Source organism: Zingiber officinale, chromosome 1B (assembly GCF_018446385.1).
Source record: "Zingiber officinale cultivar Zhangliang chromosome 1B, Zo_v1.1, whole genome shotgun sequence".
In the NCBI taxonomy this organism is placed as follows: Eukaryota; Viridiplantae; Streptophyta; class Magnoliopsida; order Zingiberales; family Zingiberaceae; genus Zingiber; species Zingiber officinale.
Genome location: NC_055986.1, coordinates 66,263,419 through 66,276,168, shown reverse-complemented (window position 1 = coordinate 66,276,168; position 12,750 = coordinate 66,263,419). Strand labels below are relative to the sequence as shown.

Sequence of the window (12,750 nt, the reverse complement as noted above, 5' to 3'; positions counted from 1 at the left end):
CTTAAACAGACTTTTCCTTGGCCCAATAATTAATCCCCTTAACCTACCTCATACGAGCTCCAATTAATTCTCAGAAAATTTCTATAAATTTCTAAAAATTCCAATAAGATTATTCGTCCCTTAGCCTTATTATTTAATTATTATTTGGGTACCGTATTTTACATTCTCCCCCACTAATAAAAATTTGGTCCCCAAATTTACTGCTCAACCCAAGGATCCTCATCCGAAGGTAACCACCAAGCAACATACTCATATATCACTCTATCCAAGTATAATGAGCAAGTCTCCCCTTTTCTGGTTAGTCGAGTCAATGGCAGGGCTACACTAGAGCGACCCTCAACAAATCTCCAACTATATAGCATGACTCTTGGATTATGAACTCACCCTGCTTTCGTTATCCCTCACTACTACTTAACCAACTGTGAGCATATCAACTACCTCTAAAATCCATAACACGCACTATCGGCAAATCCTCCAATGTTCGTCCTGTGCACTCAGACAATCCATCTGTCTGAGATGAATGCTCTACTAAAACAGAACTCTGTATCCAATGCCTGTATAACCCCTGCTAGAATCACGGTGATAGCAGCAGCCATAAGAAATGATAATGCGTGCCAGAATTTCAATGGAAACAAAAAGGACGATAATGCGTGCCAGAATTTCAATGGAAACAAAAAGGACAGAATAAGTATCCCTAGCTTGTGAATATGTATTCAAATATTTATGATTGAACTAATAACTAGAGCACAAAGTGAAACCGTGAAGAAATGCTGCATCCTACCATAACAACTGTGAATTCTAGTAACTATTGCAACTGTTGTAATATAACACACAAGCAACTTGTAAACATCGGAGAAAAGAAACTAGAAAGAACATAGATTGATGGAGTAAAAACAAAACCTTATACCCAGGAGAAGGGATGAATCAGAATCATTGAAATAGTGGTCAAAGAAGTAGCACGTTGTATTTGGATTATAATAAGCAGATAAAAACATAAGGGAAGGTACTCTCTGATTATCATACATTTGAGAATCTTTTTATGTCCATATCGGGACCAATCATTGACCATGAGAGGAACAGTGTTGTTAGCAAAAAGGTTTATATATGCTTGAAACAAAAATGATGGTTTATAAACCACACATTTAAACCTGGTAAGAAATCAATTCAAGCTTAGTGAGATGTAGATGGAAAGAGTAGTAAGAAAACAAATGAGTAGAGCAACTTTTACATAGAAAAGACATCATGCAAAATTGGAAACAGGCCTTCAACGTGGTGTTAGTTTGAGGTCACCTTTAATGATGAATCAATACGCTATATCTAGTCCTGGAGTTTAGAAGGTTCAAAAGAATGCCACCACAACTTCCCATCTAAACTATTGTGTACAAGTAGATCTTAGGGGTAACTAATGTGGATAAGTAAAATTAAATTCCACCATGTGTATGAGCAAAATGTTTGCTAGGCAGAGCACAAACAATGTGACTAATGGATGATCTAGGAAAGCAAAGTTGATATAACCAAGAGGTGACACATGTCCATACAAGAAGATCGTTGCAATAGATGGATCGAAGGTTACTTTGGTAATGCATGGCAAGGCATCATCAGGAAAAAATGATTCAACAATAGACAACTTACATCATATAACTCGGAGATATCTGTCGCTGCCTGGTCCCACAATTCAAGAGTCACATCGAGGGATCAACTTACAAAGGGAAAACAAAACAATCGTAACACCGAAAATCATAAATCAAACAAGATCGAAATCCGAAAACACAAAACCTCACATTTGACTCTAACCGGCTCCGAAAAAATCCAGAACAGGAAAAAAAACAGGCATCGAAAAATGGCTCTGATACCACTAAATTGTCACGCCCCAGAGGAGCCCCTGCCAGAAGAAATTTTGGCAGCACCTCCCCTATACGGCGGACAATATGAAACATTACTACATACAAAATATACATCAGCCACACTCGGCTGGGATATATGCACAAATAGAAACAACATAACACGCAGTCTAATATACTCAGCCTACCCGGTTAGACAAAATGAAATAACACAACCACCATCTATAACCATCAGCCTAAACGGCTGGAACAAAATAGAAACACACACAGCGGAAGACAGAACGATAAATACTCAGCCTACACGGCTGGATATAAACGCAGCGGAAATCACAAAAGAAGACAGATGTATGACCGACAAAGTCACTAACTAAATTACCTACAACCACCAGACTAGACTCCAAAAATTCACATCGACTCATTGAAAAGCAAAATACACAAAATAAACATACCATCCAAGAAATACTAAAACAAAACAAGAAAACTATCCTCGAGTGTGACACGAAATGCAAAGAGGAATAAAACCAAAATCAATCCTCGAGTGTGACGTAGGACCCAGGACTGGCAGCCGACATCTCTCCAAGCATCCATGACTCATCTACCTGTTACCTGGCGAGAGAAAACCATTTTGCGAGGTGGTGAGTATTGGAACTCAGCGGGTAAAGAAAGATAGTGCATGAACATAAAATACAACTAGAAAGTGAGCCGAGAGTATACAGTCTCATAAAAGAAATAACAGATACTACAATAGGACCAAAGTAATCACTCATACTTGAAACCATATCCTATGCTAGGTATAGTAGGACAGAACTGGTACTAATCTGCTACAGTACTACTCATAACTACAGAGACAACAAGCAAGGTATATACAAGCAGTAACAGCGTGTGTATACAACAGCAGTAAATAAGCAATAACAGCATATATAAACAGCAGCAGCCAAAACAAATATAATAACAACAGCGTATGCACAGTTGGTCTCTCCCGCCCACCTCTCCGCACCATGACCCCTGTATGGTCGAGAGGCCGGGTCAGTGACAGACTGTACACCACTCTAGCTACCACTCACACAAATGGCCGAGGGGACAGTTGCATAGTAGCTAACTAGCTACATCTGCGATGGGGTCCCTGCTGCTCGTACTCCAGCTACCACTCACACGAATGGCCGAGTGTGGCACGACAGGACAGGCAGCATCAACTCCAGCTACCACTCTCTCGAGTGGCCGAAGATGCGACATGCATGTAATGACATGATGCGAACAATGCAACAGTCATCATATACATATATAAACAGAAACAGGTATGCTACATGAAGCCAGCATGCTCAATATCACACATAAATAAGCAACAGTCAAAAAAAAAATACAAACATGGTATCTAGTATCTGCTACTGATCATGGACAACAACAAGAGACTGTATGGATATAAAAATGAGTAACTCAAAGATTTTGAGTGGAAGTATCAAACATAGGAAAAATTATGAGTAGAGTCAAGGTAAAGCAGTTCTTATCCAAAAATAGCTCATGCACCAAGTTCAAAGGACTAAAGAAACAAAACAAAAAATACCCGCCTTTATACGTAGATTGTATCAACCGTCTTCAATCAACGTCCTGCAAATCACGTGATGTACAATTTAGCTAATTTCATAAACGACACTAGCTAAACCGAAACTTAACTTAATTAGGGAAAAACCTCAATTCAACTATGAACCTCGATTCACCTAAGTCAATAGCACATTCCACTCATTTTGTAACCATAATGATTCATTATTACTTTTTCCTAATCCATTTCCCTGCATAATCAAAGAACCTACACAGCAGCAAAACCATAACCCACCTAACAAATTCTGTCCGAAATCTGTAAACACAGAAAAACCAGCAACACAAAACTGCATCACAATCCTCCGAACAAGAGCCCAATCATCAATTCACCAGAACTGCCCTGTAACCCGAGACCATCACCAGTCAAGAACCCAAAGTCAAATTTCAATCACCTCCTTCAATTCTACACTGGAATCCAGAACCATTACAAAGCAAGAACAACATCCAATCCAAACCCCAACAGAAATGCCAACAAAAGTATGTTAAAGGATCATACTTACGAAGGGAATCTACTTGCTGGTTTGGTTAGGGCACGACTTGGAGAGAATCGGCGGCCGCGACTTCGGCTGAGGGTGAGATCGCAAGCTGTGGTGCCCGCGTGAGGGAGATCGGCTGGTGCCGTGATGCTGGTGCAAGGAGAAGCGGCGGCTATAGCTCGAGGAAGAAGAAGTCCCGGCTGTGCACAGGAACTCACAAGGGTAATCAGGAGAAGTCGGCGGCGGGGAAAGGATTAGGGCAGGCAGCTGTGGCTCGAGAGGGAAAATCGTCGGTTGTGGTGTCGCGAGTTGAGGGGATCGCGTGAGGAGGAGAGGGAGTTCGGCGATCAAGGTTAGGGCACGAGAGAGATTTTAAAGGAAAGGAAAATTAAAACATTTAAGGAAATTAAACATTTCCTCGTTTAAATCGGATAACTTAAACAGACTTTTCCTTGGCCCAATAATTAATCCCCTTAACCTACCTCATACGTGCTCCAATTAATTCTCAGAAAATTTCTATAAATTTCTAAAAATTCCAATAAGATTATTCGTCCCTTAGCCTTATTATTTAATTATTATTTGGGTACCGTATTTTACAACTTATGATTATGTTATGTTATGCTAAGATGCACTTTATGATATGCCATGATACCTTACGATTATGTTACGCTATGATGCTTCTATACATGATATGATGAGTTATCTTTATGCTTTATGTCTATGAATATGCTATGCTTTATGTCTTCATGTTATGCTTTACGGTTTTTGTGAGTAGGAAGGATCTTACTGAGCCTTGTGTGCTCATAGCTTACTTTCCTTGTACCACAGATAAAGGCAAGGAATGGATGTACTAAGAGAGCAGCAGGAGGGGCAAGATGGATGTGTGTAGTAGTGGCTTGGCTAAAAGGGAAAGACCTGCTTTTATCTAATAAGAATTATGCTAATGTCGTTCTTTCATGACTTCATGACATTTCATCATGCTTATTAGTATTATGGCTTAAATTTATGTTAAGCATGCTATGTGACTTTATGCGATAGGTAGTTAGTGATGATGATTTGAAAAGTAAAAGAAAAGTTTTTTTAAAAAAAATATACTATAAACAAGACTTCCGCTGTTTTAAGAAGAGAGGATTATTAACAAGCAAATAAGTAAGATAAGATAAGAAGAAAAAAGATAAGTAACCCCCGTCATCTTGAGCAGGAAGGGGCGGGGCGTTACAGTTTGGTATCAGAGCCAGGTTTAGCCTTTTCACTACACACATGTCAAGCCTCCATCCTGCCGCTCCAAGTAAGAATCTATATGCTTAATTTAATTCTTCTATGATGCTTTAATATTATGCATGTTTACTTATTCTTGATGATAATAAGTCACAGTTCTAGTTTAGGTATGCATGATGGTAGAATAAGAATGATAAGGATCTTATGTTAGCCTGGATAGAAATAACGAAAATTCATTGTCATTTAATGAAGATAAGCATGGCTAGAAGACGTACTACCCGAGCAGACGAGACTGCAACTCCACCAGATCTGACCCAGGTAGTTACTGACCTCCAGCGTCAGATCACAGAGCAACAACAGCTGATCACGACTTTGATGGGTCAACAAGAAAATCCTTCCACCCTGCCAGTAAATCAGAATGCAGTGCCCGTCATCCCAGTAGTTGCACCAGTACCCCCGATAGCCCCTGTTCCAGTGGTCCGACAGGAGACCTACTTGATACAGTGACAAAGGCTGAAGCCGGAAAACTTCTCAAGTACTTGCGAGCCATGGGACGCTCAGGCCTGGTTCAAGACAGTGGAAAGCATAGTGGAATTATTGGATTGGCCCGTATCGGAAAAGATCAAATGTGTATCATTCTGCTTTTCCGGAGACGCTAGAATGTGGTGGGAAAGAGTGAAGGCAAAGAGACAGATTAATCTGATGAACTGGACGGACTTCGAGACAGAGTTCTTCGAAGAATTCTTCCATATGCAAGTGACGAACCGGCATTACGACGAGTTCACCGAGTTTCGGCAAGGTGACCTATCAGTGAATGAAGCAGTAAAGCGCTTCAACCGTTTGGCACGCCTATGTCCAGAGTTGGTTCGCATAGAAAGAGAAAGGGTCAGACTGATGCTGGAGATGCTTCGACCTGAGATAGCACTAAACGTGGCCGGTGGAATTAATAGACCGTAGACTACAGAGGAATTGGTCAGCAGTGCCCTAATCACAGAACATTATTAGAAAGCGATGAACGAGAATAAGAATCAGGCCAGAACAGAAGGACAGAGACCCTCAGGTACCAGAACAAGTTGGAAAGGGACCTCTATCGGAAAAAAGAAACAATGGGACAATGCTAAAGGTGGCTCAGTGAATAAGCAACCGAAATACCCTCAGTGCACTATTTGCGGAAAGCTGCATTCCGGAGTATGCCACAAGGGTACAAGAAAGTGCTATAATTGCGGAGGGTTGTCTGCAACTATCCAGAAGTATTTCCCGATGAACTACCGGGATTAGCCCCTGATAGAGAAATAGAATTTACGATCGAATTAGTTCCTGGTACTAAACCGATCTCTAAAGCACCTTAACGGATAGCGCCGACTGCGTTGATGGAACTTCAAGAACAGCTACGGGAGTTACTCGACAAGGGACTTATTCACCCTAGTCACTCTCCATGGGGAGCCCCGGTACTATTTGTGAGGAAGAAGGATGGGTCTATGCGAATGTGTATAGACTATCGAGCGCTGAACAACACGACAATCAAGAACAGATACCCCCTTCCACGGATCGACGACCTGTTTGACCAATTGAAGGGATCAACCGTCTTCTCTAAGATTGACCTAAGGTCCGACTATCATCAAGTGAAAGTGAAACAAGATGATATACCAAAGACAACCTTTCGAACAAGATACGGACACTATGAGTTCGTAGTTATGCCCTTCGGAGTGACAAATGCCCCTGCTGTGTTCTTGGATTTGATGAATCGGGTATTTGCGGCATATCTCGATAAATTTGTGATCGTCTTCATTGACGATATTCTCATCTATTCAAGAACCCAGGAAGAACATGCTGAATATCTGAATATTGTACTGCAGATCCTCCGAGAAAAACAACTATATGCGAAGTTCTTCAAATGCGAGTTCTGGTTAGATCAAGTAATATTCTTGGGTCATGTTATCTCCAAGGATAGAGTCATGGTAGATCCAAGTAAGATTGAAGCTGTAAGTAACTGGAACAGGCCAAAGAGTGCCAGTGAAATTAGAAGTTTTCTTGTACTAGCGGGCTACTACAGGAAGTTCGTAGAGGATTTCTCCAAAATTGCAGCCCCTATAACGATTCTCACCAAGAAAAACAAAAAGTATGAATGGACTTACTACTGTCCCTATTTGATTGGAAATCCGAATCCGTGTAACCTATAGGGAGCAAATCATCTACTTGGTAATCAGCATATAATCTCTAGTCCTTCTCAGGTACTTTAATATATGCTTTACGGTAGTCCAGTGTCCCTGTCTTGGATTGCTTTGATATCTGCTAACCATGCCCATGGCAAAATAGATATCCGGTCTCGTGCATAGCATTGCATACATTAGGCTTCCTACAACCGAAGCATAAGGAACTGTCTTCATCTCCTCTATCTCCTTTGATGTTTTAGGGCACATCTCTTTAGATAAAGGTACTTCATGCCGAAAAGGTAGAAAACCTTTCTTAGAGTTTTGCATGCTAAAATGAGCTAGGATAGTGTCGATGTATGAAGCTTGGGATAAACACAACATTCTTTTCTTGCGATCCCTTATTACTTTGATCCCAATAATATGTTCACATTCTCCCAAGTCCTTCATATCGAATTTCTTAGACAACCATACCCTTACGACTGACAATACTTTGACATTGTTGCCAATGAATAAAATATCATCTACGTATAGTATAAGAAATACCACTACGTTTTCGTAACTTTTTTTGTATACACAAAACTCATCCAGACACTAAATGAATCCATAAGATCGGATCACTTCATTAAACCAGATGTTCCAAATGTTAGAGTGTATACTATAAGCCTAGCTTTTTATAAATATTTATTTTATGAAATAAGAATCACATGGGTCAAGTGTCTGCATGTAGTTGTCCATTTAATCTATATTGTAGATAACATGGTGTTTAGTGTGACACAGAAGATCATGTTATCAATTCCTTATAAATTATAAATAGTAGCTCATGACCAAAATGGAAATGGACAAACCATTGGAATGGTCGTAGTATAATTTGGTATTAATTTATCTTGACTATAAAATTACACTAGTACACTTAGAGTGTATTAAGTAGGACCATTTGAGGTTGTTCTTTTTATACTGACTGCATAAAAGAATAGAACCTCAGTTATTATGGTAGTATGTACAATTAATCCCGATATAACAACAAGTACGTATACTTAGTATTTATTTCTTTGACTTATCAATGGGTGAGATTTAGCTCGTTAAATCAAAAGGCCCGATAGGTTGAGAAAATAATATTATTTATATGGTATGTTGTTAGTTATAGAAGGAAATTGTATCCTAGTGATCTAGGTTAATGATGTTCTCAAGATGAGCTCATAAGGATTGTCATGTAAACCCTGCAGGTGGACTTAGTTCGACATGACAATAAAATTGAGTGGTACTATTCTTGGAGCTAGATATTAATTAAGTGAGTGTCAGTAACTCATTTAATTAATGGGCATTCGATATCTTAAACACAAGGAGATTAATACACTCATGATAACAAGGAGTCCATAATATAATTTGGGATTGGTGCGGTAGTTCAATAGTAACTTTTTAGTGGTATGAGTTATTATTGATGAACTTGAGTTGGGTGTTTGGGACGAACACGGGAAATTCAAGATCATTGGGAGACCAAAACCAATTCCTCCTCTCGGTCCCTATTGTAGTCTCTTATATAAAACCTTATATCCACCTAAAGCTTTGCCTATTAGCCCATGCTAGGGGCCGCCCCCTATCCTTGCTTGGAGCCCAAGCAAGGGGCCGGCCAAGCCAAGTTTGGAGCAAGAGCTAAGGCCGGCCAAGCCTTGCTTGGTGCCCAAGCAAGGGGTCGGCCATGTAACGACCCGCCTTCTACTGGCTAGGCTATAAGGCCGGACCGTCACATTATGTTGTGCTAAACTATATCCATGACCATCACTAAGTCTAGGTGCGGAAAACTGTACCAATTTGAAACCTTGCTAAGTTGAAACAAGTTCTTGGTACTACATGTGCGAAGAGATGCAATCTAAGGTATAAATGGCATATCCTACGTCCCCTATGGTCAAGGAACTGAATTACAAGGGTTTCCAGGTCGAAACCTTGCTTCCCAATCGATCCAGATTGAACTCAATCGATTGCAAGCTGTTGAATCGATCCATGGATCGATTCAGATTGCTACTGTGCTCGGGGTAATATTCTGGATCGATCGGCTGATCGATCCAGACTGGCCAATCGATCCATTGATCGATTCCAGAGCTCTCTGTTCGCGGGAGCGATTTCCCTGATCAATCGACCGATCGATCCCCAAACTCTCTGTTCGCAACAGAATGCGACTGGATCGATCGGCTGATCGATCCAGGAGCTTACTGTTCGCGACAGAATGTGACTGGATCGATCGGCTGATCGATCCAGAAGCTTACTGTCCGCGGAACCAAGCTCCCAATCGATCCACTGATCGATTGAGGGCCCCCGATCGATCCACTGATCGATTGGGGTTTCTAATTTCGCAACAAACTCTGATTTCAGCACTATTTCGTGCCAAACTCACATACACAAGTTCTAAAATAACTGGAAAACATTCTAACAGCAAACACAAAGCTACTAGACCTATCATAACTCATGATTAACTATCTAATATCATGGTAACTAACAATCTATGCATAACTTCCATAAACCAAGACACTTAAGTAACTAAAGTGCATAAAGGAATAACATAAATGAAATGCTAAGTTCTTAGGTTGATAGTTTCTCCAAGGATCTTTATTCCATGTTCCTGCCCACACACATCTTCATTGCATTGCCCTCCAGCCTCCGCTAGTCCATCTTTCCTTTACCTTTATCTGCAGTATAAGGAAGAGTAATTGTAAGCTTTCGCTTAGTAAGAAACCATCTATCTCACAAAACATGCATACCATGTAATTTATGCTTTTAAAACATGATATTTGAAATATATACTGAACATATAAAAGCATGGCATGGCATACAAACAAACTAGTCATGGCAATAAGTGCTAACATAAGCTATCATATGGCATCAATAGAAAACTGAACTGATACAAACAAACTGAACTGAGCAAATTCTAGGCTAATGCTAAAGCTGTGCTGAATTCACCTAATTATTGTGAAGTTTTGAAAACTATTTTCATAAATAGATTAAAATAATAATCATGCTGCTGTTTGGGCCCGGCAACTGTACTTGCTATGCGCGCATCCCTAACTCGACCCGGGTTTGCAAGTCCCAAATTTAGTAGGGTTTACTAGGTTATCTAAACCTAGGGATGACTGTGGGAGCCCAACCCAATGGATATCTAATCCAGTACAGTGACTCTGCTAAAATAAAATACTGATTATAGCTGAGTTCTTCTTATATTGCTATTTCTAGGTTGTCTGAACCTAGAGCTAGGTTATCTGAACGTAGAGGCGACTGTGGGAGCCCACCCATTGGACCGTAGTCCCATACAATTATAGTAAAACTATGCATACTGAATAAATGCTTCTATTGTATTTACTAAGCTATTAAAATGCCTAAGTTGCATTCTTTTCCTGTGCTACTCTTATTATCGAACACCTAGTGTGCACTATTGCACAACCTATGTGTCAAAAATTCGTATGCTACTAAACAAAGCAGAAATTCACACGAGACCTACTTATACTACAGGTGAGGGGTTTCTTACCTTCTGCTCTAATTTTCTTACGATTCTACTCGCTAGATTTCCGAAGAAGAAGATCCTTTCGACAATCTTCTCGCGTCTACGCGTTCCTCTCGCGGAGGGGAGCGTCCCCGTATCCAAGATGTCGCCTGAAGAAGCCCTTGGGACCCTAGGGGTGGAGCCCTAGGTGTGCTTGTGGTTGGCGCCGAGAAGAGGAAGAGAAAGGAGAAGGGGCGGCGGTGAGGGTTTGGGGAAAAAGATTTTAACGACTAAATTTAATCAATCCCCACTTAAATCTCCTATTTATATTAAGTGCTTAATTCGGCCAACTTAAATATAAATATAATTTGTTCCCTCTTCTTTCAGCACGGCCCTGCTGGGTTCACTTGGTTACTAAAGCTATCTATAAGACTTAGGGCCTCATAGGTCTCGGGTTCAATTCCCGCGTAGGCTATTTTCTCTTCTATTTGTTTTTGCCACTTCCGCTACTCCAAAAATTCCATAAAAAATATTATAAAATTCCAGGAAAATCATAGAATATTTCTAAAATAACTTTGAGAATTTTCAGGCGCTACAATCCCCCATACCTTATAAAAAGTTTGTCCTCGAACTTAGAATAACTCTGGGTACTTCTGTCTCATACTGGCTTCTGTCTCCCAAGTTGCCTCTTCTGCTGTGTGACTTTGCCAAATGACTTTTACTAATGGTACCTCCTTGTTCCGCAATTTCTTAACTGCTCGGTCTATTATCTGAATAGGCCGACTGTCATAGCTGAGGTCTTCGCGGACTAGTACCACTGGGGCTCAATCACCTGATTGGCATCTGGGATATGCTTTTTTAGCATGGAGACATGAAATACATTATGGATGGCTGACATCTCCTATGGTTGCTCTAACTCATATGCTACCTTGCCAACTCTTCTAGTGATAAGGTATGGTCCCACATATCTGGGACTTAGTTTGCCCTTCTTCCCAAAACGCATTACTCCCTTCATGGGAGCTACTCTGAGAAACACTGTATCCCCAACTGAAAACTCTAAAGGTCTGTGCCGTGTATCAGCATAGCTTTTTTGGCGATTCTGAGCTGTCTCTATCCTCTGGCGGATCTGCTGTATAGCTGCTGTGGTATCTGCCACTAGATCTGTCTGAAGTTCTAGTTCTTTCTGCTCACCTCTCTCATACCAGCAGATTGGAGATCTACACCTCCGCCCATAGAGAGCCTCGTAAGGTGCCATGCCGATGGTGGCCTGATAGCTATTGTTGTATGCAAATTCTGCTAAACTCAGATATTTGCACCAACTTCCCTTGAAGTCTAGGGCACATGCGCGGAGCATATCTTCGAGTACCTGATTTACCCGCTCCGTCTGACCATCTGTCTGAGGATGTAAAGCTATGCTAAATTTTAACTTCGTGCCCAATGCTGACTATACACACTCCCAGAAGTGTGATGTGAATCTACTGTCTCTGTCTGAAATGATGGTTCGTGGGACTCCATGTAATCTAACGATCTCCTTGAGATACAACTGAGCTAGCTGTTCCATGGAGTAGGATATCCTGATAGCTAAGAAGTGGGCTGACTTAGTCAATCTGTCGACTATTACCCAGATGGTATCAAAACCATTCGTGGTTCTGGGTAGTCCCACTATAAAATCCATAGAAATGTCTTCCCACTTCCACTCTGAGATCTGGATAGGCTGTAGAACTCCTCCTGGTCTCTGATGTTCTGCCTTGACCCTCTGACAGGTTAGACAGGTGCTAACGTATCTAGCGATGTCTCTTTTCATCCCAGGCCACCAAAAACGTTTCTTCAAGTCCTGGAACATCTTGGGGAACCTGGATGCATCACATAAGGAGTCCTGTGAGCCTCATCTAAAATCATCCTCTTTAGTTCCTCCTGATCTGGAACACAGAATCTGTCACCGAAGTATACTACCCCACTGTCGGACACTCTGAATTCTCTACTTTCTGATTCTGCTA

At 40.9% G+C, this 12,750-nt stretch overlaps 1 long non-coding RNA gene across 1 annotated transcript; it reads right to left on the bottom strand.

Moving 5' to 3' along the window:
* Positions 1-3,394: 3,394 nt before the first annotated feature.
* On the bottom strand, positions 3,395-4,204 carry LOC121970184. The gene is made up of 3 exons (XR_006108871.1): positions 3,938-4,204; positions 3,673-3,777; positions 3,395-3,446 (listed from the first exon to the last, which is right to left on the bottom strand). It is a non-coding gene; the product is annotated as an uncharacterized LOC121970184 (long non-coding RNA).
* Positions 4,205-12,750: the final 8,546 nt, after the last annotated feature.